Consider the following 24,051-nt stretch of genomic DNA (forward strand, 5'->3'; position numbering starts at 1 on the left):
AGCCTCAGGACGACTGCCCCCTCCAGCTACCCCCTATCAAGAACAGGCACAGTGCACCTCTCCCCACAAAAGTTCCTACCCCACCAAGCTCCACCCCATTTAGCTCTGGTCTCCCAATAACTTTCCAACCAGGACTGCACCCCCACAGGCCTCAGCACAAGCACCCGCTGTAGGCATTGCATTGCAGCGACAGGCACAGCAAGTACCCTCCCCATGTACTACCCCATCCAGTTCCTGGTGCCCTAACACCTCTCCAGTGAGGGCCTTGTTCCCACAGGCCTCAGCAAGAGCGCCCCCTCCAGGCATCTCCTCACAGGTAAAAACACAGTGTGCCCCCTCCCCACCAACTTCCTCAACCAGTTCGGTTCCCCTGAAGCCTCTTCAGCCTGGGCGGTGCCCCCAAAGGCCTCAGCATGAGCTTCCTCTCCAGGCACCACTTTACAGAAACAGCGTACCCCCTCCTCACACACTACCACACCTAGCACCTACTCCATCCAGTCTGGTCCCCCAACACCTCTCCAGCCAGGGCCATACACCACACATTGCTGAGGACACTGGAGGTCTCCCTACCTAGGCTCTGCTCCCAGGTTCAGCACGAAGGATCTCAGGTTCTTAAGGAACATGCTTCTCCACTGTCTACTGGCCACTTCTGGATGCCTGGAGACTCAGAGCACAGAAACAGTTTGCAATATGCCCGCCCAAGCTCATGTGCTTCATGCACTCGCCTGTTGTTGAGGGTGGGGCTTTGCCCAGGAATGTTACCAAATAATGCCTAGTGGCAACAGGCACAGTGCCCCTCCTCCCCAGACACTACCCCACCCAGCTCAGGTCCCTTAAGATCTCCAGCCAGGACCCTTCCCCCACAAGCCTCAGCACAGTCACCCCTTTAGTCACTGCCTCTTAGGGACAGCACAGGGCATCCCCTCCCCTGCACTATCCCACCCAGCTCCTACCCCACAGAGCTCCTACCTCACCCACCTCCACCCTCCCACCTCCTACCCCACCCTGCTCCTGGTTCCCTAAGAACTATCCAGCAAAGTTCCTATCTCAAACAGGACTCAGCAGGGTCGGCGCATCCATGAACCTCCTTACAGGGAGAGAGACACACTTTGCCTCTTCCCCATGCATTACTTACCCAGCTCTGGTCCCATGACACCACTCCAGCCAGTGCTGCACCCCACAAACTGCTGGACACACTGGTGCCCTCCCTACATGAGGCTCTCCACTGGGATCCACAATGTCCAACAGGAGCACAGTGGTGAGCACAAGGCTGCCTTTGTGGGAAGCCTCACATCCTCACCAGGAACCACAAAGTGGAAAGCCGGAAGGGACTTCATCCCAGAGGGCGACAAAGCTTCTTGGCCAGGAGCAGAGCAGGCCAGGCAGCCTTCGGAAGGTAGGTCCTCAGCTAAGTGAAGACACGTGCTTCTCCACCATCTGCCTGAAACTTCTAGGCCTCAGGAAACCCACTGCACAGAAGTAGTTTCCAGTGCGTCTGTGCATGCGTGCATCGTGCGTGCATACGTGTGTGCACGCATCCTCTTGACAGAACAGCTGCCTGGGCTCTTGACAGTCACATCCACTGCTTGGAGAAGAGAGGGATTCTCTCCATAGCCACGTGCCCGGTTTTGAGCTACAACTTATACTCTTGGACAACAGAAAACTGGACTTCCTATTGAGAGGAAAAGGGGTGTTTTTGCATACTAAGCTGGAGACAGTGTGAAGGGGACATCCCTGGCCACAGGGTGGAGCAAGATCCTGGTCCATCAGGAGGAGAGACCCTGAGAAAGAGCAGGATCAGCTTGGCCTGGACCCTGGGCAGGAACACAACACTGAAAGGGAAAGACAGAGACCACCATGGGAGGTTTTCCTCTCCCCACCTCCTCTCAGGGAGCATGAGCTGCCAACCCATCAGCAGTGGGGGACTACAAAGATGATCTGATGTGGCCCTCCAGGTTTCTCTCACCTCCCTGTGGCCTGTGGGAGCCCAACAGGCCCACATCGGGAAAATACATGGTGCAATCATGTGCAGTGGTACCAGGGAGCTACCCAGGGGCCCAGAAGGGGCCAGGCACTTCATGGTGTCCACCAAAGAAGGAGTCAGGGGTCCTGTTAGTGCCACACAGGGAGTACAAGTCCAAGACCCTTCCCCAGAGCCACAGGTCAAAGACCATTGGGAGGGAGGAGGTGAAAAGATGGAAAGAGATGGGGTGAATGCAGACAGCCCACAATATGCACCTTGAACTGAACATTTCCCCCAGTAGCAGAGCAGACAGATTAGTCCGGAGAAAGTTTAGTTTTCCCCTCAAGAATGGAACTGGATCTGGGGCTGGGCTAGGGCTCAGCTCACCTTCCCTCACTTCCCAGGGCCTAGCCCCTGGGTTTCACCTCAGGTGACACCACTCAAATCCCAGCTTCTCTGCCTAAGACACTGGCAACTCCCTCCATGGTGTTCTGTCTCCTCACCCTCGCTCAGTCAAATTACCCATATCTCAGTGGTCCATTCTAAATATATGAATCAATTGGCATGGCATCACATGCTGTGCTTTTCCAGTGCTCCAAGGAGAAGCTGACATCCTCTCCATCCCCTCCTGACTTTTGTCCAACCCTCTTGTTCTTTCCACCATTTGTCTGCAGCTGGACAGTTTCCTCCCCAGTCCCAGATAAGTCTCCTGTGACCTCATAACCTTACATGTGATACATAAGGTGTGGGGGCTTATCTTGCTCTCTGAGGCATCTGCCAGGACTGAGAACAGGGTCTTGTGCAGCTCAGTTGCCCCAAATAGCACTTCCATACAACATGTGAACAGATGAGAAAACCAAGGAAAATCCCCAGTGCCAGGAGACAAGGACCTCAGGTTCCTGAGTTTCAGGGACTCTGTGTCTGTCCAAAGTTGGTGGAGACTAAGCTGGCTACATGTTCAACTTTACCACAGCACCCCCTTTTCTCCTCTCCCCTGTCAACTTGGGGACACACAATGGCCCAGTATGGACACTTGAAAATCCTACTATATTAAGGACCAGACAATGGAGAGGGAAGGAAAAGAGCAGGGGGGTTGGCCCTGTGTCCCAGACACCACATTCCTACACATGCACAGACTGATATGCCCACACACGTGCACACACACTAAAACATGCATACACTAAGACATTTACATGTACGTACTCACGTGCACATGCTAAGACATTGTGTGTGCATGCACTGATAGACAAGCGTAAAGGCTCATGCACACACAGTAGCCACCTACCTGGTGCTTGAACAGGAGGTAGGTCAGGCCAGTCAGAAGGAGAAAGACAGGCATAGCAATAAAAGTGCTGTCTAGCCAGCTCAGGATAGGACCAGGAGGCCTGTAGGCAGGAAAGAAGAGATTCCCCCCAAGCCCACCTGACAAAGGGCCCCTATCAGTTTCCTGGGCCAGAGGAAAGAATTTGGGATGGCCTCAGAGGTTAGTGCAAAGCCTGCTGAAGTCCCTGGGGTGAGTCTCACTCTCAGCCCACCCCTCCTTCTGCCACATGGCTGGTGGTCAGGTCGTTGAGCCTTCCCAGCACCACTGTGCACAAGGTTCAGCCTCACCCTCACTAAGGAGACTGAGCACTAGCCTGGCATAGAGTTCCAGATCCCACTCACTCCCAGTGGTAGCCACTAGATTCAGGCTCATGCTCAGGGTACGTTTCCCCTTGCACATCTCAGACTGCAGGAAAAGGGGCCTCGGGGTGAAGAGTGGAGAGGTGGGATGGACAGAAGAGTGGAGGTCAAGGCTGTGGATGAGCAGCATCCATGTGGACCCACCTCCTCACTGGAGCGAGGGGAAGCACATAGATTGGCTCCACTCACCCCACTGGCCCTCATGATGCTCCTCCTCAGTCACGTCATCCTCCAGCATGGCCATCCACACACGCAGCCTGGCCTAATAGGCAGACCCAGGGTCCAACTTGTTGGCTTCAAGGATGAGCCAAGTCATCCCCACAATGCAGTCCTTGTTCCAGGCCAGCTGCAGAGCCAGAGGCAGTGAGCAGACACTTAGGTGTGGGGCTGGGTCCAGCTGGAGAGTACACACAGCAGGCCAATCACACACACACACACACACACACACACACACACACACACACGTGAACACTCACACACAGACACACACCTGCTCACAAAACACAGGCACACACACAACTACAGGCACATTTCACACTGACATGCTCAAACACCCACCGCAGTGCACACACACATGTAGACACAAAGCACAGGCACACTCATGTACAGTCACAAACACAAAAACACATCCACACATAGGTATTCTCATGCCCTATTGTGAGTGTGTGTGTGCGTGTGCATACACACACACACACACACACACACTGGCATACTTGTGTACATAGGGATGATGCATATACACACACATCGGCTTCTGACCCCCTCCCCATCTCACTATTCACTGCAGTCACTCTGGGAGAGAAAAGACCCTGGGAACCAGCCAAAGTTTTACCTCCCAGGCCTCTTCCTGTCTCTTGAGGGTCAGCTTATAGCTGAGAAGCATGGTCATCGGCCCCAGGGCAGGACTGATGATCCAGGTCAGAACACAGGAGCAAGAGCTGATGTTGCTGTGCAGGTTAGAGGGAGGGACCAGCTTTATTGAAACAGAATGAATATGTGAGGCCTTCAGGACACTGAGATCTGGAGCACTGAGATTCCCGAGATGCACGGTGAAGCCTCTCTCAGACCAGGGGAGTCACTGGAAGACAGGGATAGAACAACTATCCTAGCCCCTGTAGCAAGGTGGTTTCCCAATGCTGCTCCTCTTTCCTTCACACTCTCCTTCTAGACTCCTTCCTGCTCTGACTGGAGTGCATTCCTAGTGATGTGAACCCAACTCAGCCCCCACCTCAGCTGGCTCAGGGACCCCAATCCTAAACACAGGACTCCTACAGCTCCCCCCCCTTTTTGTTTTTTAAGGCCTTTTTGGATGAATAATATTTTTTTTTTGTTTAATGCTGGTGGAGGCAAAAAATAATAGGGTAGACATTAAGAACAGCAAGCACAAAATAACAATCCCAGCATTAGTAAATAGCCACCTATGAATAATTGTTTGACCCAAGTAAAGTTGGGTAACCATGAAATAAGCCAATCTAATAAATCTAAATCTCCATTGTCTGCCGCAGTCTGGCTAGGCACAGAATCATGAGCCACTCAAGCAGGAACAAAACTTTATTTTTGAAAATGCCGCCAATACCCCGTACACGTCAGGGAAGCAAGCCGGTCCCCACACGCGGTTGTGTTCTACCAGAACCGGGGACAAGGACCTCCCCGGCAATTCCCTCCTACTGTACTTCCCCAACCAATGGGAACTCTCCAGGAGTCCCATAGCAGGCCAAGGTGAACAGCAGGAGTCCAATATCCATATGAATGTAAATCTTAACATAATCATATCATCTCAATGGCTAGCTGGCGTCACCTTACAACCAAAAGTGCCATGCATCATATTACTTGGCTGTGGCTCTTAGCAATTGTCTTTTCAGACTTCATCAATGATATCTTTAAAGTAATCTAACTCCTTTGAAATAGAATTACTGTTATCACTTAAATTCAAGCAACACATATTAATGAACTCCTGACATCCTTATAATGTAATAATAAATAATAATCAATTGTAGCCTGATTATCAAGTATGGTTTGATGGTGTTGTTTTGTTCTACATTAAGCATATTAATTGCCATAGAGGTATAATTTTTTATCATAGCACAGGCCAGTTTTTTAGTTGTTTTGGAAGCCCTAACAGCTATTCCAGGGATACTCACTAAGGAAAATGTTAAGTTTTGCCTTAGAGAGAAGGTTTACTGAATTATCACAGTTTTTATCTAGGGAAATAGACCTTTATAGGTACATTACACTGGATGGTGGCCTATTAAATCCTGTGGGGATAGTAAGAACACAGTTAGTCTGCTAAGACAACAATGAATACCATGAGATATTTTTGTAGGTATATAACAATTTTAGCCAAGTAAACCCAAATATTATGATGAATTTTGGAAGTCAAGGAGTCTGACTGTACTGAATTTCCACAGCTGAGGTACAACAACAGAACAATGTTATCATTAAGACTAAAGCATTTACAGAGTTTTGTTTGAGTTTAGCAATCAAAGAAGTAACAAGTCTTCTGAAGTACATTTTAACCCCATTTGAGCCAACAACTGTGGAGCTGTTGTTAGACCAGGACGCAAAGAAAAAACCACTGACTCCAATTAAAATCAAATTAAAGCAAACTTATTATTTTGACTGGCCAGGCTGCCTCTCTCACCAAAAACTGTGGGAACAAGACAGCACTGAAGCTTTCTTCCAGCCCAGCTTTACACTGTACTCACTTCCTCCCTCATCAGGGACAGAAACTCCCCAGGAGGCACAGATACACAGCAGGAGCCAGTGGCCCAGAAAGTTACACAAAGGGAGGTTACAGATAACAAAACTCCAAAGAGCATAATACAAAGGCTAGTTTACATTTTTGCTAGCCCCAAGATCAGAATTTATGAAGGTCATTATAGCCTCAGAGAAGGTCGTGATCTGGCCAGGGAAGGCCAAGATTTGTGAGGTGTCACTAAAGTTTAGAGAGAGCTGCTATCTGGTCAGAGAGAGCCAGGCATGGGTGAGTTCAAGGTACAGGCAGGCATTCCAAGTAAGTTTGGAATTTGTAGTAATTTATAATAAAGCCGAAATTAGCTTTTCATGGCTTTGTGGCAAGATGTCTCCCAAATTTAAGAGGGAATCAGGCTGGGTCTATCACTGATGCTGTTAATGATTTTATATCCCCTCACGTTACTGGAAGTCTAGTATCTTGGGATCCTCTTTCAGTATATCTTTTATTTTGAGGAGAGTGATCATTGTGGGATTCTCCTCATCCACAATCAAACAGACTTGGGAATCAGGCTTCTGATCTCCATTTATAATTGATAAGTCTCACACACCAAGCTAGAATCCAAACTGGTCCTATTGGTGTAAGCATAGCAGTCTATCCTTTCCCCTGTGTGATCAGAGGCATAGGATCTTGTTGTCCTGAGTCTGGTAGAAACCTATATATTACATAAATTTTTCGTGATGGCTGTTTGGGAATAAAATGTCTATCCAAAACATATAACCAATTGTGATAACCAATATAAACTTTGTGTTGCATGTTGAGTGCATTAACTATAAATAAAACAACATCCAAAACATTATTAATATGAGAGATGCTAGATCCCCTTTCTTTCCTTTTTTAAGGCAAGTTTTAAGAGTGCCATGTGTTTGTTTAACCAAAGCCTGTCTGGTAGGATTATGACAAATTTTATAGTTTAAAATTATATTTTATTGATTACAAAATTATGCAAAAGCATGAGATATACATGTAGGGCATATCCATTTAAAATGAATAGGCTTGTCCATGGTGGCAAAACAAAGTAATAAATGAGAAATGTAAATAGATACCTTATTAGACTTTTGGGCACTAACCCAGATGAACTTAGAAAGAGTATAAATAAAAATGTGAAGAAAGGAGTAAGGAGTCTGGGGTTGTGGCTCAGTGGTACAGTGCTTGCCTAGCACATGCAGGGCACTGGGTTTGATCCTCAGCACCACATAAAAATAAAATAAAGATACTGTGTCCAAAACAACTAAAGTAAAATATTTTTAAAAAAAGAAAGAAAGAAAGAAGTAAGAATGAAAAAGAGGGAAATGGATAGCATTCATTTGTCAAAGTGTATTAGAACATAGGACTTGTGGATTTACAGAGTTTTACATGGGGTCTCGAAAAGTGAGAACAGTTGTTGACTATAGCATGAACTGTTGAGAAGAGATGGAAAACATTTTTTAGTGATCAAGCATTTTGATGAAAAAAATCCATAATATTTTACAGTATCTGAAAATAAAGAACAAAGGGATTTCACAGCTTTATCTGTATGAGCATTACCTTCCATCAAATGTCCAGGAATCAAGGTATGGCTGTGTATATGAGAGAGGAAGATAGAAGGCATGTGACACTGTAAAATAGTTTAAAAGGTTTAAAAAAAGACATAGTAACTTTGAATCCAAATGAGGGCATAATATAGCTATAAAAATATGAGGAACAAGTTTAGTTATATAATAAGAATCTGTAATAATGTTTAAAGTAGTAGAAAATAGTCTCTTAGTGCCAGGACAATTGTAGCTCACTCAACCTGTTGTAGAGAGATTTGAGGTAGGGTATAATAATTAGTCAATTTATCATTAATAAGAACAGATATTACTTTTCTTTGTTTACATTTATCTGTATACACCTTTAATCCATCTACAAGAGGAATGTAGAAATTAAGGAAGAAAAGAAATGTATAACCTTGTTGTAGGTACAGATGAGGCAAGGCACCGAAGATAGCATGAAACAGTTTTATTTAGCTGCAGTCAGGTTCAGAGGGCACAGCTGCTGCTGTAATCAGTCAATCCCCTGAATCTCAAGTTTAGGTAGTTTTAGAATTTTATACCCAGCATATAAGGGGAGGGGCTCAGAAGTTTACAGTCTGCAGAAGTTCACATAAAAGCAGTTTTTTTCTTTCTTTTTTCTTTATTTCACTATTTATGCAAGTTTCAAGAACAACACCTGAGAAGGGGAGAGCTTCTTCTCCATATTTCTTCCCAGCCAGTGGCCAAGTAAAACAGGGCAACACGAAAATTGGAAGTTTACCTACATTAAACCCTTTAAAGAGACTCTTTTCCTGACAGTCCTAAAATCAGCCATGGTGAAGATTTCTGGAGAAGCCCAGTTGACTTTTCTATGGAGAAAGGGTGTGCCACTACAACCTGATATAACAAAGAGAATTGTCCATCATGAGGCATTTGGAAATCAATTGGTGCTAAAAAATGTGTTAATACAGGGGCTGGGGTTGTGGCTCAGCAGTAGCACACTTGCCTAGCATGTGTGAGGCACTGGGTTCGATTCTCAGCACCACTTACAAATAAGTGAAAATAAAAGTCCTTCAACAATGAAAAGAAAATTTAAAAAATGTGTAAATACAACTTGATAGTAGAGAAAAAATTATAAGTATTGGAGATATAATGTGTTTTCCTAAGTAAGGAATAAAACATGAATGTCCATGTCTATTAAGTATAAAATTTAGTATGGTCATCATGCTAAATTAATTGAGAATACATGTCAGTAAAAGGAAAAATATCATAGATACCATTTGACCCAGCTATCCCACTCTTTGGTCTGTACTCAAAGGACTTAAAATCAGCATACTATTACAGCCACATCAATGTTCATAGCAGCTCAATTCACAATAACTAAACTGTGGAAGCAAACTAAATGCCCCTCAATAGATGAATGGATAAAGAAGCTGTGGTATACATACACAATAGAACATTCTCAGCATTCAAAGAGAATAAAATTATGGCATTTTCAGGTTAATGGGTGGAGTTGGAGAATATCATGCTAAGCAAAGTAAGCCAATCTCAAAAAACCAAAGGCTGAATGTTCTCTCTAATAAGTGAATGCTGATCCATAATGGGGTTAGGGGAGGCATGAGCAAAATGGAGAAACTGTGATTGGGCAAAGGGGAGGGAGGGTGGGGAGGGTGCATGGGGGCAGAAAAAAATGGTTGAATGAGTGGACATCATTACCCTAGGTACATCTATGATTGTATATATGGTGTGATGCTACATCATGTACAACCAGAGAAATAAAAAGTTGTACTGTAATTGTGTACAATGAATCAAAATGCATTCTTCTGCCATATATACCTAATTGAAATAAATTAATTAATTAAAAAATTGGCTAAAAGTTACAAGTGTGGATTATGACTGCATGAGCCTTAGAAAATAAGAGTGTACAGCAGCCAAAACATGAGCTGTCAAACAGTGTTAGGCATGTGTTCATATGTACAGAATTATGTATAGCAATCGCTTTACTTGAGTGGACATGTAATTGACTCACCTTTTCATTATTTAGCAATTTTGTACAAAATAGTAATTAATTTGTAAGCCCTACCAGAATATTTCCTAGCTGGTTTGTAGTTTTTCAAGAATATTACCTTGTTTTTGTATTTCATGTGGTTCTTGTTTTCATATGTGTGGATCTATAAATAGAATTGCAGTGTTTAAAGCTTTAGTTTTTAGGAAAGAGGAAGGAAGAACTCTGCATGCTGGGCCAAGAGGTGGGCAGAGCATGTGGAGGAAGGGGCCTTATGGAGCAGGTCAGGTGGCATGTGTCAGGGTGAGGGGGTTTCTTCATATGGGGTATGCTATTTTGAAAAAAGGAAGTATTTCTCCCAAGACTTGGAGTAGGCAAATTACAAATCAGTTTATCTTTGTGTTGTACACGAGTTTACAGAAGAAAATATATTAATATAATGTTAAAAAGAAAATACCAACAACACAAAAGCTTTTATGATGGATTTTGTAAATAGATTCAATACAGGTGACCTGTTCTCTAGCTGTGATCTTACCACTTCAAATAGATGTAATTTGAATAAATTTTGTATGGTAGAGGATCAATAAAATGATTTTTTTAAGAGTTCAAAAAAAAGAGAGCACCCTAAGAAGGCCCATCTCTGACAGCCACCTGGGAGCTCTCCTCTGCACTAAGCTCTGTTCTTGGACCATTCAGCTCTAACTAATTCAATCCTTTTCACCCCATGAGCAGGGAAGTGACTTGCATAGTCATCTAGCTTTGTCCTGAAGCCTGAGCTCTTCAAAAGAATTGAATGTTTTATATTGAGGTAATTTCAGTTACACACCAAGTTAGAAATGGCGATGAGAGACCTCTGTGCCCTTTACCCAGCCTTCCCTGTTGACCTCTTGAAACCCTGTGTTGTGGCTCTATCAGGTGCTCACAGCTGCAGTCAGGATGCAGAAGGCCTCCAGTGTTGAGAGCCACCCCTCTCTTCCTCTTGTTGTCCACCTTTGCCCTTCACCAGCCTTGCCACATCCTTAACCGCTGACAGCCTTGATGCTGCCCTCCTCTGTATCATCTGATCATCTCACCAGTGTTGCTTGACTAGACTCAGGCAGTGTGTAAGCTTTTGGATTTTTTAGTGTGAATTTCTGAGGAATCATCCAAACTCCTGTGTGTTGACAATTTATTTTTCTTTGCTAAGTGTTGTCCTGGGCCTTGGGTGCACTTGTCTCTTGGCTTGACCATTTGCTCACTCATCTTAGTTCAGGAATCCCCAGGATGTTGAATGATCTCCCTTTATATTATACTCTCTTTAATCAAGTCTCCTCAATTCTTTTGCCATTCTCTGAAAGGCCTATCTGTTTTCATCATTGTAGAGTTTTAAGAATACCTTAAACACTCAAGGTAGTAGTCCTTTGCTCAAAGTGTGGTTTGCATTTTCTTTTTTTCTTTTTAATGTGTAGATACTGTGGATTAAACCTGGGGCACTTTATCACTGATCTACATCCCAGTCCTTTATATTTATTATTATTATTTTTTGAGACGGGGAGTCTCACTAAGAGCTGAGGCTGAGGTGATCCTCCTGTCTTAGCCTCCTGAGTAGCTGGGAAGACAGGCATGGCCACTTGCTTGCATTTTTATCTCATTCTCTAACTTGTCTTTTTATTTTTATTTATTTTATTTATTTGTTTATTTTTGGTATTGGGGATGGAACCCAGGGGCACTTAACCACTAGCCACATTCCAAGCCCCCTTTTTAATATTTTATTTTGAAACAGGGTCTCAATAAATTGCTTAGTGTCTCACTAACTTACTGAGGCTGGCTTTGAACTCGTGATCCTCCTGTCTCAGTTTTCAGAGCCACTGGGATTACAGGCAAGCATCACCACGCCCATCTGTAACTTGTCTTTTTATCCACTGAACTGGTTGAGCAGAAGTTTACCAGTTTATTAATCTTTCCTTTTCTAGATTGCATTTCTTTGTCAAATATGAGAATGCTTTGCTTAACCCTTGGTCTGAAAGATTTTCTTATTTAGTTTTGTTTTCCTAAATGTTATGGTTTGGTTCCAGAACATCCCCCAAAGCTCATATACTTGTGCAGCATTGTTCAGAGCTGAGAAGATTGGATTACAAGGGCTCTGACCTCATCAATTGCCTTTGTGTTCTGCATGAAGGCCAGCAGGCACACTTTCCACCTGGTGTCATGGATGAAAGAGGACATGCCTAACTAAACACAGACCATCTAACAAGTCTGTGGCTTCTAGAAGGTGGCAGAGAGGACAGGGATTCTCCGTGAGCTGAGACAGCCCTCAGGTTCTCTTTGGAGGGAGAGCAGAAACCAGCTGAAACCAGATGTCAGGAGAACCTTTCACCCTCCCTGTGTTCAAAAAGGAAACAAAGAAATGTGGATCACAATGAAGCAAAAGGTGTTCAGTGATATCTCCTCAGACCCTTCGATCCCACCTCCACTTCCCAGGGCACCACCTTCTTCTTCCCTCAGCCCTCACACTTGCTTCCTGTGGGCCATCCTCAGGGAAACCCTCCTGGGTCATCCTCTGTCCAGCCTCTATAGTTAGTCTTGGCCCTCTTTTCTCTGTGATGACTGTTGATGTACATTCCAGGGCCCACCTAACAGAAGACAGGTGTCGGGGGGAGTGATGATTCATATTTGGGTTTTGATGATAGGTTTCTTTAAGGAATGTTAAGACCACTAGGCTCCTCTCCAGCCTGCACCTCCTCAAGCTCACTAGGGAGAAGCTCCTTCTATCACACATCAAGCCCCTCTGGCCCACTCTTTAGAGCTAGACTTGAAACCTGCTTTGAGCTCAAATTAAACCTTGTTCCTAATGTGAACTTCTCCTCAGTTGAGGTGCTGCTGTTGGGGAGTCCAATTTGCCAGAAATGTCTCTCTTGCTTTTCCTGGCTGGTCTCATTCAGACCATTCACTTTCTGGACATCTAAAATTATATACAAATCACCATATTCATTAACAACACGTGAAACTTTCTTACAGAATTCTAAAACAAAGGTAAAGTAGCTCCTTATCCTGATGATACAAGATTGCAAAATAATTATATTGAATTGCGGGACTTTGTCCTTACTGAAGGAATGGCAAAAAAGTAACTTAATTTATACTAACATATGATGTTTGCCTTTGTTGGCTCTAAGTTGTTCTATGAGATGCAGATACACTTAGTTAAAACAGGAACCTACTGTTTAGCTGTGACTTTTAACAGAGTTCTTTTCATCTACCATTTCTTTTATCTATTTGTTTGCTTTAGTTTTTTCTTCTGATGACAATGGAGGTGATCTCCTCTGACTTCCCTGCTCTTTCAGATATGGAATGGAAGAATTCCAGGATTACCTGCTGTTGGGATGCATGCACAGTTCACTCGTCTGCCACCTGACCACAAAAGGATTGGTATCTGTGTTTGTCTAGTCTTTATTCCTCCAGGGGAAAGGAGATAGACATCTAGGGAGCTGTACAAGCACAAATTGCTTTCTTCCCTACACTAGAAGATTATTTCCTCCAAAGACCTAATTTTACCTGAATTAACCATAAAGGGTACAGAAATCTGCAGTATGTTTCCTGATGGAACTAAACACTTGGTTCTCCAATCCACACTGTGCCCATCATCTTTGAAATGTATGTCTTTCTGGTACTTCAGATATCAGTAGCCCTGGCACTTCCCCTTAGTTTCAGGCACATGCATTCAGCTTGGTAACTCACTGCTTCGGTAGACTTTTCTTTTGTGCATAAAGGTTCAACTGCGTCTGATTTGGTAGAAAATGGAATGTCCTATACAAATTAATTGTGTTCATTATTCTAGGATTATATCCACAAAGAGAAAGGCAAATGGCTAACTAGAAATAAAACTCCCACACAAAATCTGAGCCTTTAGCCACCTGGCCTCTAGTTGTCAACTTCAGCCTAGGGCCAGCCGTTTGCATGCTCTTGTGCCAGCTCTCCTCAGTCACATGGGTTCTGATGCCACCTGAGGCTTGATTCTTGGTCTCTCTTTGCAGTTCCATATCAATTCCCTAAGTCCTTGTAATGATCATTATTTAAATATTTGTTTTAAGCTGCTGATTTCAAAATTTGTTTCTTCAATACAATGATCATTCTCAAGTCTAGATTTTATATCCATCTATTGTAGCATGTACAACATTTAGAAAATAGTTATCTCAAAATTAAGCTAAAGCAAACAAATAATTATCTCCTTAAAACTTTCCTAAAATAACACCTTAGAAAATAGTCATCTCAAAAAAGCTCAAGTAAATAAATAATAACCCCCTTGAAGCTGCCTTCTTTTTAGACCTTTCCTATTTTTTTTCTTTTTCGCATCCAGGTAAAATATTATTTGTGTTCTTAATACCAAATATAAATTTATTTAATTTCAGTCTCAACAAAATGTAAGCTCTATTGAGAGATTCATTTGTTTTATTTACTACTGTTGTTCCCACAATTATAAAAATGATGGTGTTTGTGAGAGATCAACAATAAGTACTGAAAAAGTCAGCACAAAAATGAATGCTTGAAAAAGAGGCTATGAAGATGGAGGAAAAAAGAAAAAATGAGAATTTACAAAAAGTACCTAACCAATCAAAATATCAAGAAGATCCATATGGGGGTTGGGGGTTTGGGAAAATTGAATGAAGTATTCATTATGAGAACATAAACCTGGGTGTACATGAGAGAGCACTCCTTGGAGACTGTACAAAGGAAGGGGCTGACACACAAGACCCGCTTCCTTAGGATTGGGACCTGAGGAAACACAGATGAAAACAGCTCAACGTGGCTCCCTGCACAGCATGCACTGACTGACCTGGGAGGCACTGGTGCGGGGCTTCGCCTACTGTCCAAGGCCCAGTGCCTTGCTCCAGCTTGAAGATCGCCTCAGGTTTTGCAACGCAGTGCCCTGTTAACAGAAAACAGTGAAAGATTTGTGCCAGGATGCTTGTCAGGTGCACTTAGGAATGACACAGCCTTCAGGAGCTGTGCAACGATGAGTGTCTCAGTCACATTCTTATGGTCTGGAACAGTGTACTGGGGCAGAATTAAACAGCTGGAGAAAGAACTCAAGGGATGATTTTTAAGAAAATTGAGGACACAGAAGAATACGGATGGACAATAAAAGAAGTTAGAAACACACATTATGATATGTAGAAGAAATTGGACAAAGACATAGATGAAATAAAAAAGAACCAATCAGAAATCAGAGGAAATAAAGAAAGAATTCGGTTAATTAAATAGAAAATTACAGTTCAAAGTTTCAATAACAGAACTAAAGAATCAGAAGAAAGAATTTCTAGGGATGAAGACAGGTTTTTGATATAATCTGTTCCAACCTGCAGGACACATCAACGACAGCGGCGAACTTAGGTGGGGAGGAATGAAGGGACAAAAGACACGAGGGATGACAGCAAGACAGCAGTTCTGATCAAGTTGCAAACTTTTATTGTTCACACAGGGGTATTTATATGCTGGGGATGGGGAAGCTCTCTTATAGGCAGTTGCTGGATGTGGGTGGTAAAACTGCCAGCTGCAGGATGTCTGATGATCCTGATAACCACAGGATGTTTTAGGAAGATAGGTAGCTGCAGGATGTCTCCCAGGGGCTGTTTCTTGTAAATGTCAGGCTATTCTTTGAAAGAGAATTTCCTTCTAGCCCATGACATTTCCCCCTTTCTTATATAAAATATTTGACCATACCTTATTGGCCATGTTTTTTAGGGGGTGATAGAGGCTCTGTTCCTCTAGGAGGCCTTAGAATATCTCCTGATCCGATCGAGCATCTTTACTAGGAGATTTTGTGGCCTTGGCATGTTTTTGGAGGAGACGGTTTTGAGGAAGAAGCATGCCAACTGCCATGCACCAGAGTGTGTCACTCAGAGGTCTTGGGTTAGGGGATCCATGGATCCATCCTCCTGCAGTCCTTCCTGCACCCTCTGTTATTATGGCCTAACGTCCTCACTCCATGGGTGCATCCTCCCCCAACGGGAGGGGTCCATGGAGGAGGGATAAGTTAACCCTTATGGCAATGGCAGAAGATGCTTGGTTAGAGCTGTTACTTATACTTTTATATAAGAAAGAGAGATCTGTGGGGATGTAAACTTAAGAAATAAGCCTGAGAGAAGGGTGGAACATCCTTTTAAATGTTGGCAGCATGGTCTTCCATCTCCAGATGATGATAGTGGACCTGTATGGGCTTAGAGGCCAAAATATTAATCTGTTCTTTAATAAATTGTACCAGCCTGTTTATAATGCAGGGTCCTATGGACACCATTAAAAGTAAACCCAACAAAGGGCCTAATAGGGGAAGAAGGAAGGGTAGAAATCCATTAAGCCCAGTCCAGAGGGGATTTTCAAATAGTTCCCTTCATCTCTTTTCTAGATTTTCTTGAAGCTGCTTAATTTTAGTGCCGTACTATGCCTGATTTATTGGTATAAAAGCAGCATCGTTCCCCTAGGGCCAAGCAAATACCTCCCTGGTTAGCTGTCAGCAAATATAAGCCTCATGTATTTTGAAGACCACTTCTTCCAGGGAGTCTATTTGGTCCTGTAAATCTTTAATGGTTCCTGATAGAGTTTGTACATCATCTGTAAGTTGTTGAGACAGGCGACGGTAAGAGTGTATAGCCATGCCTAAGCCAGCTGTATCTGTGCCCACAGCAGCTGTTATTCCAAGGCTGGCAAGGAGTGGTAAGGCCTGTATTGCCTGCCTGTATCTTTTGACTAAGGTGTCTAGGCTAGGAATAGATAGAGGTTCTTCTCCTGGGACAATAGTTATATCAGGGAGTAATAAGGCAAGAACACAGCCACCGGTCCAATTTGCTGGAAGCCTGGGGAAGGCCGAGTTTCCTCCACACATAAAAACTGTGCCATTGGGGGGACAAGGAGATGGGGTGGGTGAGGAATAATTTTGTACTTTTGAGCAATTTCCAAAGGAAGTATCTCCAACATTAATATCATAGGTATTATTCTGCATCATGCCTAAAAGACATGATGTAAAAGTGCTTATAGGCTGTACTTTAAAAGGAAATCTGGTTTGGCATGTATTATCATTGTCTATGATAGAATTAATAGGAACTGCCATAGGCATGATTGCCCCTGTTGTCATGCAGAGCCAGCAATCACCAGCAAGGGTGGGGTTGGAATTATTAAGCAAGGAGAAGGTAGTTTCCAAAATATCTAATGTATTGGTATCTAAATCTGGGAGCTGGGATTTAGGCAGCATTAAGGAATGATATATGAGCTCAGGGATTTGGGGTTTCAAAAGTTTGATTATCTGAAGATGCTTGACAGAATCAGTGGGTCCTCCACCATCAGAGACCTTTGTAGGGGCCTTAATGGGCCAGCAGGAGGATTTACCAACAGTCCCTTGGCATCCAGCTGACTGTAGCTTGGTGTGTTTGCCTTCTCCTCCCCAGTCAAAGAGAACGGGGTATAATGAATAGTGGTCCCCCCTGCTGCATGAGTTTTAGTTAGGGTGGCTTCAAAAAATTGTTCTCCTTGTTTGTTAACACAAGTTGAGGCCGACGAATAACAAGAGACATGCATCAACTGGGTATGCGTGCAAGTTGCAGAACAATTTTGGAGAGCTTTACTTGTACTGGGGGGAATAATCTTTGGCTTGATAATACATACCCATTAGGCTGATGAACTCCTCCAAGTTTATGGTCAACCTCGGCATGGAGGTAAGCCACCTTAGTCACGCAGTCAGCAGTCTGGGCCAACTAGTGGGAGCCTGAGTCCAAGATCTTCCCTTGCATTCGCAGAGGGGGCCAAAAAGGTACTCCACGATGTTGGAAGGTGGAGGGCCAAGGCCTCCGTGTACAAACCTGTTCAACAGAAGTGCCTTAAGCAGGATCCTCACACAGATTGTTGGCTGCACCTGAAAAAGAGGAAAATTTGTCCTCAGGGGGAGGGTCTCTGTCCCTGGGTTGAGGTAAGTCATTAACCAGTTTAACCAGGCATTCTGGTAACCATCTTGGGGCTGCTTGCTCTTGGTACAAAACACAAGCTGAGCCTCATCCCCAGATGAGGACAGGATCTGGGCCTTTCCATTTATTTGTAAGGGGATCGCGCCACATAACAGGTGGGCGAACATAATTGGACAAGGGATGCCAGTGTCTGTCTGCGGCCGAATGGCCTTCACTGTCTAGGGTAAGAAAATTAAGGGCAAATAATGCATGGTTAAGGTGATCCCTGGGAGTGGTAAATACAAGGGCGAAAGCCTTAAGGCGGGTTAGCGAAGTCTTTAAGGTAAGGTGGGCACATTCCACAATGCCTTGGCCCTGAGGGTTGTATGGAATTCCAGTAGTATGACACATTTGTAAGGTAGCACAAAACTGTTTAAACTTGGCACTGGTATATGCAGGACCATTATCTGTTTAATATGTATTGGTTTACCCATTACAGAAAAGGCTGAAACAAGACGAAAAAGGACATCTTTGGTAGCCTCTCCGGAATGTGGTGATGCAAAAATAAAGCCACTGAAGGTATCTATAGAAACGTGTATATATTTGGTTTTTTCAAATCCAGGAAAATGAGTAACATCCATTTGCCAAACCTGATTGGGCAGTAATCCTCGGAGGTTAATGCCCAAGTGTTGAATGGGGAGGGAGACAGTGCAAGCAGGACATGCTTTTACTATTTCTCGCGCCTGTTGCCTGGTAATTTTACAAAGTAATTGAGGGCTCTGGGAATTTAAATGGTGAAGATTGTGTAACTCCATGGCCTTTTGAACGGAGCCAACAAAAATTGGATAGATGGAATGAGTTACCGCATCAGCTTGGGCATTACGTTGTGTTAGAGGGCTGGGAAGATCAGAGTGTGCCCTAATGTGTCCTAAAAAAAATGGGTGTTTTCTGGCCTGAATTAGATGCTGAAGCTGGTTAAACAGAAAGGCTGCTTTGGAAGAAGCCTTAATGGTGGGTGAAATCTCCAGCAGGGGCACAGAATGAGCAATGTAGGCACTGTCTGTATAAATATTAACAGGCTTATCAAAAAATGTTATAAAAACTTGTGTTATGGCAAACAATTCCACAAGCTGTGCTGACTGATAGACAGTATCAAAGGTGGTAGGCTGGTTATTGACAACAAAGACCACACAGCCATTACTGGAACTGTCTGTAAAGACAGTAAGGGCTTGAGGAATGGGAGCCTTTTGAGTAATTTTGGGAAAAATAAATGGATGTAATTGAGCAAAATGTAAAAGGGGGTCATTGGGGAGGTGGTTATGAATTGTTCCCCAAAAGCCTGATAGAGCAATACCCCATTCATCCCCCATCTGTAGTAAAAATTGGGTTTGGTCCTTAGTATATGGAATTAAAATATTATCAGGGTCTTTGCCAAAATGTTGTCAAGAAAGCAAGCGACCTTTGATAATAATAGAAGCTACCTGAGCAGGATAAACAGTAATAACCTTGGAGGATGTGGTTGGTAAATGGACCCAAAGCAAGGGCAGCCTTTATTTTTAAAATGTGAATCCTGCTGCCAAAATATTCCTGTGGGTGTATGAGGAGTGTGTAAAATAACCAGAACCAGAGGAAGGTTATAAGAAATTTGTGTAACAAACTGTTGGGCAATGGCTTCTGTGACTTGGTTTAATGCCTGTCATGCCTCGGGAGTAAGCTTTTGAGGGGATGAGGGGTGGGAATCACCTCTCAAAATATCATTAAGGGGCAAAAGCACACAAGTGGGTAATTTTAAATATGGTCTTAGCCATTGAATATCCCCCAGTAATTTTTGAAAATCATTAAGGGTGTGAAGATGCTCCACACATAGTTGTATTTTAGGAATTTGGATCTAATTATCTTGAAGTTTAAGGCCCAAATAGGTATAAGGGTCCTGTGCTTGAAACTTATCAGGAACTATCTGTAGTCCCAAGGTAGTGAGGGTTTTGTAAAGGTCCAAGTAACAATTATTAAGGTCATGGGTATTAGGTGCAGCAATTAACAAATCATCCATATAATGTAAAATATAAATTTGTGGCCATTGCTCTCTCACAGGGTCTACTGCCTGAGTGATGTATTTTTGGCAAAGACTAGGGCTGTTGGCCATACCTTGGGGAAGAACCTTCCATTGAAATCTCTGCATAGGGCCCTGTGAGGGAGACTAAAGGCAAAATAGGGTCTATCCTCAGGATGTAAAGGAATAGTAAAAAAGCAACCTTTTAAGTTAATGACCATTTTACAATAGTTTTTGGGAATAGCCACTGGTGTGAGAATGCCTGGCTGTAGTGCTCCCATTGGGCACATAACTTTATTAATGGCACACAAATCTTGTAAAAGGTGCCATTTGCCTGATTTTTTCTTAATAACAAAAATACGAGTATTCCTTGGTGAGGTTGAGGGTTCTACATGGCCGGCTGCCAGCTGTTCCTGTACTAACATGGAGGCAGCCTTCAATTTTTCTTGGGTAAGGGGCCACTGATCCACCCACACAGGAGTCTGAGTCTCTCAAATAATCTTATCTGCATGGGGTACAGGAGAGTCAGGGACCGACACTAAAAATCCAAATACCCAAGTCCATATGTATTTGTTTTTTGTATGGGTTGTATAGGCTCAACCAGTCCTTGTCTCAGTCTCCCAAGGCATGTACCAGGGACAAAATTCATATGAAGCATTTGATGAGTCACCATGGAATTGGGACTGGCAAGAATAATTTCCATTTCACTCAAAATATCTCGGCCCCATAGGTTAACAGGGAGGTCAGGAACAACGAAAGGAGTGACAGTTCCCTTATTACCCTCTTTATCAGTTCAGCTAAGAGCCCTAGAGCTGACCAGAGGATTTTTTGACTGTCCTATCCCTTTAAGGTCAGTCAAGGATGGGGTGAGGGGCCAACCTGATGGCCAGTATTTTTGAGAAATAACTGTGCTATCAGCTCCAGTATCTAGGATTCCTTGGAATTCCTTTCCTTCAATAAGTAGGGTAAGGGTGGGTCTATTGTGAGAAATGGGCTGAACCCAATACACATCAAAGGAGCCCAAGGAAGCAGTCCCCTGTGGTAGGGTTTAGGTGGTGGAAGTGCCTCCTGAATCTAAGGGAAGGAGTATTAATTGTGCAAGTCTTGTTCCTGCTGGGATGGCTGCAACTCCATTAATAGCTGTGGCCATTATTTTTATTTCTCCAGTGAAATCATTATCAATAATGCCAGGGAAGACCTGAACACCTTGTAAGGTAGTAGAGGCTCTTCCAAGAATAAGGGCACACATATGAGATGGAGGGGGACCCATAATTCCAGTGGGTATTATTTGGGGCCCTTTGCATGGAGTCTGATATTGTATCGGTGGTGGCACATAGGTCCAATCCTGCACTGCCTGGGGTGGCTCGTTTGAGGGAGGCAATCATGGAGAAGGATTTTGAGGTAGGTTGGGAGTTTGGGAGGGAACAAACCTTATTGCCCCTGGGTTTGTCCTGGGGGAGGTCGGGGCCAGGGGCTGGCCCCGAAAGGAGTTTCCCAAGAAGCGGGAAGAAATAGGCTGTCCAAGGGCATTTGTCTTAGATCTACACTCATTGGCCCAGTGATGACCTTTACCACATCTAGGGCAAAGGGTGGCTGGGGGCAGTTTAGCCCTGGTTTGGGGAGACGCTATCCCTAGGCTTTGTTTGCCTGTCGGACACTCGCGTGCAAAATGGCCAGGTTGTTTACAAGTAAAGCAAATACATGAGCCAGGATTGCAAAAGGCCTTGGTAAAGGCGGCACCTATGGCAAGACTCATGGCATGGTCTGCACCCACCCCAGTACAGAGTCTAATAAAGTCAGAAAGTTACCTGTTATCCCTATGTGGTCGAAGAACATCTTGACATGCTGGTTTGGTGTTTTCAAAGGCAAGATGTTTTACAAAGGTGCTTTCGCTTTTGCTTGGTCCAAGTAAGCGTTCCGCAGCGAGGTTGAGCCGGGCAACAAAGTCACTATAAGGCTCCTCAGGCCCTTGTCGAATTTTTGCCAGGGAAGTGGTAGCTGAGCCCATTTGAGGGAGGCCTCTCCAAGCATGTAAGCCAGCCATCTGAATCTGCGCCAAAAGTCCAGCAGGGAAACGCGCCTGTTTAGGGTTAGTGTCAAAAGGCGCATTGCCCACTAGCTTAACATAAGTCCAGGATTTAGAGGAGGCTTTAGTTAAATCTTTTTGAGCAGTTTCCTGACAGTGCTCTTTGAAATCTGCATTCCATAACAGGAAGTCTCCAGCACTGAGGGTAGCTGGGGCTAAAAATTTCCAATCATTAGGAGTAAGCCATTGTGCACTGTGGCTTTCTAATAAAGCCAGTGTGTAAGGAGCAGTGGGGCCATAGTGAGCACAAGACTTTTTAAGTTTTTCAAGAAAATGCAGGCTTAATTTTTTGTAGACACTCTGGGTTTTTTTTTCCTGCCTAGGGGTGAACTCCTCATCCTCTGAGTCCTGATCTTCCTCTTGCCCTTCCCCTACTTCCTCCCCTTGATCCATTTCCCCTGCTTCCTCCTCTAGATCCTCCTCTAAGTCTTTGTCCTCAGCCTGGGCGGGCTTATCTGTCTGACTGTGGGTGACTGGGAAGGGGAGAACAGACCAATGGCGCGGCTTAGCCTTTGTATTAGACCGCCTTGGGACAGCTTGAGTTGACTCCGTGCCTAAGGCTAATGAGCAAAGCTCAAAGTCAAGGGATCTTAATTCTTTTAAAAGTTGGATCTGTTCCCATCTATGTTGGAGAGACTCTTGAAAGCGAGCCAGGTTAGGCAAGGGAAGTGGAGAAAAAATATCTGAGGGGGCAGTTGGCCCCTGAAGGGCCTGAGACAAAAGGCAGGAGGGATATAGGAGGGAGGTGGATGTGTAAGTCCTATAGGCTGTGGCAGGGTCCTGAGAGGTGGTGGGTCTTCTGAATGGTAGGGAGCTGCTTCCTTCTCCAAGGTAGCCTCCTCCCCAGGGGTCAATGTGTCTCCAGATTTAAAACTGGATAAAGGCAGTTGGTAAACATTGGAGCCTTATTCATTAGGGTGGGATTTTGAGAGGGACCAGGAAGGTTTCCATGGTCCTGGGGAGACTGAGAAGGATCTATCTATGTCTATACTAACTGAAGGACATGCCAAGGGGGGATGAGAGGTCATTTACATAGCCTCTTCCCCAATCCTGACAAGTTTTAAGGTACCATTGTCAAAAGGTGAACTTTTAAGAATTTTATTAATTAAGTTCCAGTAAGAAAAGGTGGGAACAGGCACCTTTTCTGGGCCAAAGGATTCATAATAATCTTTTAAACAGTCTCCTACTCTAAGCCATCTTTTACCATCAATGGTCCCTTCAAGGGGAAACCACGGACACAATTCTCCTACGTATGAAAAGAATAATTTTAAGTCCTTTTTCTTAACACGCCCCCCTCCCCCTCCATGTCTTGAGGGCCTCCTTGAGGCCTGACAAAAACAAATTATGTGACGAGACTGCTTGTCCCATGGTGGGTCACTCACCGTGCATCGTCCCCACTCTCCTCCTGGATTTGTCTCTTGGTCGTGTCTGCCGAGGCGATCGCGAGCTCCCCTTGGCCAAGTCTCCCCGGAGGATGGCTTTCCCCCTCAGTCAAAGGCTCGAGGCCCACGTTGGATGCCAAATGTCCCGACTGGCAGGACACATCAATGACGGCGAGAAACCTAGCTGGGGAGGAATGAAGGGACAAGAGACACGAGGGATGACAGCAAGACAGGAGTTCTGATCAAGCTGCAAATTTTTATTGTTCACACAGGGGTATTTATATGCTGGGGATGGGGAAGCTCTCTTATTGGCAGTTGCTGGATGTCTTCACAAGGTGAAATAACCACAGGATGTTTCAGGAAGACAGATGGCCACAGGATGTCTCAGGGAGATAGATGGCTTCAGGATGTCTCCCAGGGGGCTGTTTCTTGTAAGTGTCAGGCTATTCTTTGAAGGAGAACTTCCTTCTAGCCCCTGACAAATCATGGCTTCTATAGGAGGTAAGTTTTGCCTTTGGGTCAGGCATATTTGGTCTTGATATTAACTAAAAAAATGTGGGCATACCACAAAGAATTTTTGTAAGATTCTGTTTCAAAATTAAAAAAAAGAAAAGAAAAAATTGAGGATATATCTCAGGAATAATAATTCTCTCAGTTTAACCCTCACTACTACACTCACACACACACACACACACACACACACATACATACAGTTTAACCACCAATACTA

General features: G+C 44.1%; 1 long non-coding RNA gene across 2 annotated transcripts; it reads right to left on the reverse strand.

Moving 5' to 3' along the window:
* Positions 1-1,013: 1,013 nt before the first annotated feature.
* LOC144364852 (uncharacterized) lies at positions 1,014-23,619 on the reverse strand. Of its 2 annotated transcripts, XR_013422947.1 has the most exons (7): positions 23,322-23,619; positions 21,662-21,903; positions 17,529-17,775; positions 14,707-14,799; positions 4,479-4,724; positions 3,836-3,992; positions 1,014-3,348 (listed from the first exon to the last, which is right to left on the reverse strand). It is a non-coding gene; the product is annotated as an uncharacterized LOC144364852 (long non-coding RNA). The 2 variants fall into 2 exon arrangements; XR_013422946.1 differs by having other exon boundaries at positions 1,014-3,992.
* Between the last annotated feature and the right edge of the window lie 432 nt (positions 23,620-24,051).

Source organism: Ictidomys tridecemlineatus, chromosome 1, assembly GCF_052094955.1.
Source record: "Ictidomys tridecemlineatus isolate mIctTri1 chromosome 1, mIctTri1.hap1, whole genome shotgun sequence".
Lineage (NCBI taxonomy): Eukaryota > Metazoa > Chordata > Mammalia > Rodentia > Sciuridae > Ictidomys > Ictidomys tridecemlineatus.